This window comes from Macrobrachium nipponense, chromosome 27, assembly GCF_015104395.2.
Source record: "Macrobrachium nipponense isolate FS-2020 chromosome 27, ASM1510439v2, whole genome shotgun sequence".
NCBI classification, from domain to species: Eukaryota; Metazoa; Arthropoda; class Malacostraca; order Decapoda; family Palaemonidae; genus Macrobrachium; species Macrobrachium nipponense.
This window is the reverse complement of record NC_087216.1, coordinates 37,628,862-37,634,861: the sequence shown is the minus strand read 5'-3', so window position 1 is coordinate 37,634,861 and position 6,000 is coordinate 37,628,862. Positions and strand designations below refer to the sequence as shown.

General features: G+C 37.6%; 1 protein-coding gene across 4 annotated transcripts in view; it reads left to right on the top strand.

The window, feature by feature from the left end:
* Positions 1-6,000, top strand: part of LOC135201029 (transmembrane protein 186-like) — a 94,345-nt gene that overhangs the window by 77,317 nt on the left and 11,028 nt on the right. The window lies entirely within an intron of this gene.

The following is a 6,000-nucleotide window of genomic DNA, read 5'->3' as shown; positions in this document are numbered from 1 at the left end:
GTGTTTCTATGCAGTTTTAGGTACCTACTGAACAAGAATTTTGGTATTTCTACAGAAGCAGTCCGCACGGACTGCAAGGAACGTAACTGCGGATACGACATCCACTAGGGATGGGGGCCGTCCAATGCATTTCGCAGTGTTTAGTACTGGCCCCTGGGGGTTAATTACAGTCGTCCGAATAGTACCTAAATATTACTTAAAATTCTTGTTCAGGAGGTAAAACTGCATAGAAAAACTGCAACTGCCATACTAGTCTAGGCCGCTGCGGATAGGTATAAGCACCCTAGATCTACCAGAATTTTAAGTAATATTTATTTGGACGACTGTAATTAACCCCCCAGAGGCCAGTACTAAACACAGCGAAATGCATTGGGCGCCCCAATCCCTAGTGGATGTCGTATCCGCGGTTTTGTTCCTTGCAGTCCGTGCAGAGTGCTTCAGTAGAAATACTACCGACACCCTCAATCCAGGTAGCTAGCCTAGTAGGCTAGGTAGCGAAGGACGAGGACTCCCTCATTAGGTAGTATAGTAGCTAGTGGTTTAGGCTCTGATAGGTCAAGTTAGCCTAGGCTAGGATTAGGCCTAGTTGTGAAGTACCTAGGTATACTCTGTTTTTTTTCAGCTGTCCATCCGCCAGTGGTGTTTTTGTATGGTAACACTGCGCCCCGGGTTTTAGATGGTTACGCTATGTGTAAGTTTTAGGTAAATAAAAGGATATCTGGGTGTACATTTGCAACTGAAAAGTGTTTAAATAATTTACTGTATGTGAATTACACCGTTAATATTCGAGATAGGATATTATTATAATCGTTGAATGTAAGCTGAATGTAACTATCTAAGGCCCGGGACGCAGTGTTACCATAAAAATACACCACAGGCGGATGGACAGATGAAAAAAACAGAGTATAGGTATACTAGGTAACTCAGTGCTGCTGTCAAGGCGGTACCTAGGTTAAACAACCGCGTGGACTGGCCAACTCACCAACTACCGCGGCTAGGCCACCTTCCGAAAAAGTACTTTAACACGTCCTGACACCAGAGGTGGTCATCAGTCATGAGTAGTAGCTACCTAGTAGTTTGTGGTGATAACAGGAGCTCAAGATCTCTACTCTCCTTTCAAAGTAAGTATTTTCTCCAAAGTTAGAAATTAAGGCTACCTATATTTTAAGATTTAAACAGAGGTTAATGAAAAGGGTGGCCAACGCAGTGCCCACAACCCCAAAACCCTTTTGAAGTTTTTACTTATAACCCCAAATATTTTGAAGATTGACGCCATCTCGATGTTTGCGGAGTCGCTTGTGTCAACAAACTTCCCATTTCCTGTGCTAAATCCGCACACCACTTGTACCCATAGGCGCTGGGGCACTTTCATCACAACAATTGTAAACCTGACCTCTAACCAGCACTTATTCGTACTTATTCAAGGGGACTACGGCATTCTTTGCGGCGTTTTGCGCTCTTCAATTGTTTATCAGTGTTGTCAATTGGTATGTGTTTACCCTCCAAACTGGGTATAAGACTTGCACAAAACCGGGGAAATAAGTGAAATTAGTGTATCTGTTTGTAGTAGGCTATATATACATATTACAGCAATTTTATCATTACTGCATTACTATGACAACTAGAATTGATGGAAACAGTTTGTAAATGCATCAGCGTATGTGTGAAGCTCCACTAGATTGGCAATGATGAGTCATTTTTTTGTCACGTTGTCTGCTCCGAAGTACATCAGAAAAATTTGCAATTTTTCAGGGTTAATTTGGTTGCAAAAAAGGGATAATAGTCATGAATTAAATAAACATTTTGAAATAACAAAGTAAAGTTAAATTAAATAATGAGTAAAGTAAACAATTAAGGGAATAAAGCTTTGCACCTCATAAACAGTGTAGTTGTCTGCTGCTCGTAACTGTCTTTGCGGAGTGAGTACCTAGAAACCAGGAACAGCAACGTGGTTCAAGTGCAATGTGGAGTGAATTAAGACCAAAATGTGTGTAATTACAATCAAATAAACACTGTGGAGTTTCAGTTGTGATGGCAGTAAGGATAAAACCACCGATTACAAGGTAAAAATGAATTCAGTTCAAACCATGAGCCCGGGAATAAAAAGTTTCATACTTTCACTAATATAGGCAACAAAAGGTTGTTTTATTGTGCTGATTACAACTGCAATCTTGAGTAAGATCAATAAACGTTACATATACGTATACGCTAACATTGTTCAGATGAGAGCTGGGAAGGCTGGGAAAGATGGTGGATTGTCTGTGGTTAGAACGGCCAGTCACACGATTGCCGCATATTGGATTTCAAAACTGCCTTGAAAACATATTTTACGAAGAGCTCACATGCTTATTTTAGTTAGTATGAGGCTTTCATATATCACATTATGTTGACGAAACTTCAAACTTTTGAATGGTATGCTTAAAGTTGTAAGTGTATTCTTGTTTCACCAATTAAATATCGAGTGAATAAAGCCTGGCCGGCGCGATGTCGATGGATCGTCCGCGGTTGTTGTTTACCCAAGGCTAGTCACAGACAGTCACTTAGCTAAATACAGTAAGTAACTCAAATTAGAATAGGCCTAGTTGCTCAGATGGTTAGCCTAGCAATCATAAGGTATTATCATGTTGATGAGGCTGTGCCTGGGTTGTGGGGTTGGGGAGCATTGATGGGATGCAGAATAGGGTCCAAACCTAACCTTTAGTAGGGTAAACAACCGCAGACGATCCATCGCTATCGCGTGGCCAGGCCTTATTCACTCTATATTTAATTGTTGAAACAAGTATACAATTACAACTTTAAGCATGTGAGCTCTTCGTAAAATATGTTTTCAAGGCAGTTTTGAATTCCAATATGGCGGCAATCGCGTGACTGGCCGTTCTAACCACAGACAATCCACCATCTTTCCCAGCCTTCCCAGCTCTCAATTGAACAATGTTAGCGTATACGTATATGTAACGTTTATTGATCTTACTCAAGATTGCAGTTGTAATCAGCACAATAAAACAACCTTTTGTTGCCTATAGTAGTGAAAGTATGAAACTTTTTATTCCCGGGATCATGGTTTGAACTGAATTCATTTTTACCTTGTAATCGGTGGTTTTATCCTTACTGCCATCACAACTGAAACTCCACAGTGTTTATTTGATTGTAATTACACACATTTTGGTCTTAATTCACTCCACATTGCACTTGAACCACGTTGCTGTTCCTGGTTTCTAGGTACAGGCAGTCCCCGGGTTACGACGGGGGTTCCGTTCTTGAGGCGCGTCGTAAGCCGAAAATCGTCGTAAGCCGGAACGACACTTGGAAATATGCCTTAAACTAAGAAAAAGTTAGAGACCTTACCTGTGTGACATGCAAGTATATTGCATGATGTGTAGTGTGGTTATTTCAATGGCAAAGGATGGTTCTTGAAGGTATAATTCTTTATTAAACTCTTGTGACACTATAAAGCACAATGTACTACACTTAATCCTTAGGTTAGATTATACACTAAACACTATATTATGCACTGTACACTTCGTAGTAGTATTTGGTAGATCCTGGAGTACACTAAAATCCCAGTCTGGTAGCTCTGGAAGGTAAAAGTATAACACAATTAGTACAAAATACTACACAAAGTCCTGAATGCAATATGTAAATTATAGATATCAAGAGTAAAAGAGTTAATGTATGTTAATTAATTCCTTACTTTTAGTTTATAATTCCTTACTTTGAGTTATATCAAGAGTAAAAAAGTTAATGTATGTGAATTAATTCCTTACTTTTTAGTTTAAAGTGTCCTGCTATGTAACCCTGGATGCACAAAGTCTTATGTGGCCCCATAGCCTACATCATTCAGGGGGTTCTGGAATGTACAAAAAATAATTAGTATGTCAGTAAGTACTCTATGCCATAGTAAGTTTACATACAGTAATATGCACCATACAGTGATTTAATATCACATATATAAACATGTATAAAAGTTAGTTAATGTATGTTAATTAATTCCCCCTTACCTTTAGTTTAAAGTTGTCGTTCAATGTAACCCTGGATGCACAAAGTCTTATGTGGCCCCATAGCCTACATCAATTCAGGGGGTTCTGGAATGTACAAAAAATAATTTTGTCAGTAAGTACTCTATGCATAGTAAGTTACATACAGTAATATGCACCATACAGTGGTTTAATATCAACTGGTATGCATAGTAAATGATTGGTCTACACCCCCTGTTCAGCAGGGAGTGTACAGTATGTACGTAATTCCATGAGGGACCTTGATCACTTATCCCATGTGAGAGATCTTGGTCACTTTTTTTTAGTATGTACGTATAAAACTTACTTAATGTATGTTTACTACACTATGTATAATTCCTACCTTTATGTTATGTAGTAACCCTGGACAAAGTTTTATGTGGCCCCATAGCCTGCATCAGGAGGGGGTCCTGGTTTTCTGGAATGTACCAAAAAAGTATCAAAGTTAAGTCATGTTATGTATGTTTAGTAAGTTAAGTTCATACAGTAACCATATGTACAGTGGTTTATAACATGTATGTACATAATCAAACTTGGTTGGAAATTCCTGTAAAAAAAAGTTATGTACGTATGTAATACTACTGTATGTAAAAACCTTACTGTTCATACTTTGTTACACTACATGTTACATGTGATACGTATACTTTCCTGAAGGGTTTTTTTTCCATGCCAAAAATGGTGCTTCTACTTGTAGTTATCCCTTGATGACACTTGTAGTAGTAATTTGTTAGTAACAACCTGGAGTTGTGTGAAAAATGTTGGTTCTGGAAGGAAAAAAGTAACAAAATTAGTGTACAAAATATACACTACAGAAAGTTGTGAATGCAATATGTTAATTACTGTAGATATATCAAGAGTACTAAAAGAGTTAATGTATGTTAATTAATTCCTTACTTTAGTTTAAAGTTGTCGTTCAATGTAACCCTGGATGGACAAAGTCTTATGTGGCCCCATAGCCTACATCATTCAGGGGTTCTGGAATGTACAAAAAATAATTTTGTCAGTAAGTACTCTATGCATAGTAAGTTACATACAGTAATATGCACCATACAGTGGTTTAATTTAAAATCCACATATAACATGTAGTATAAAACTTAATTTAGAAATTCCTTACATAACTTACCAACTTTTAGTGAGTCTCAAAGCTGTTACCTAGGTTGTGGGAGATGGAGGTGGAGGTGTAGAGCATTCATGATAAGGATGCATTCCAAACCTAACTTCAGTGTGCTTTATCACAGATAACAGGCTAGGATGATGGGCAGTCTGGAATGAAGAATTAATATTAAAGGACAGTATGTAACCACTTAGGTGTACAAAATTTATTGTACGTATGCAAACATTAAACACAACTGAGAATTCCTTACCTTCAGCAAAATGAAGACATGTAGGCTATGTAGAGGTCTGGTTTATGTAAGTCACAGGTGCATGCCAGCTGGAATGATAATGTAATAGTACATATGATTATATAGTATGTATGTTACATACATAACATGGTTATTACATATGTACTAATAATAAAACATTAATAAAAAAAAATGTCCTTACCAAATTCTAGTGGTTGGCTTGCTTACTGGGATGGCCATATGGTACATGAGAGTGGGTGGCTGGGCTATGGAGTGGGATGGGCAGGTGCTTGGGAGTCTGGAATGATAAAAAATATATAAAATGATCAGTTACTACGACTTGTTAACTAACGCACATGTTATTACTGTTTTGACATATGTAGTGTGTAATACGTTATGTTCAATATAAAAAATGAAGAATTCTTTTACCTGAAGAATGGGGAGAGGTGATACTACTCGTATCAAACTGATTTGGGCTCTGGAGAGGTGATACTCGTATCAACTGATGAGGGAACATCTACATCTGGAAAGAATGATAGGGTACATAAATATATTATGTATAAGGTGGATGTAATTGTAGCATATGTACACTTTTAATAAAATTTCTATTAGCAATTTATAAAACATTTTATACAAATTTGTTA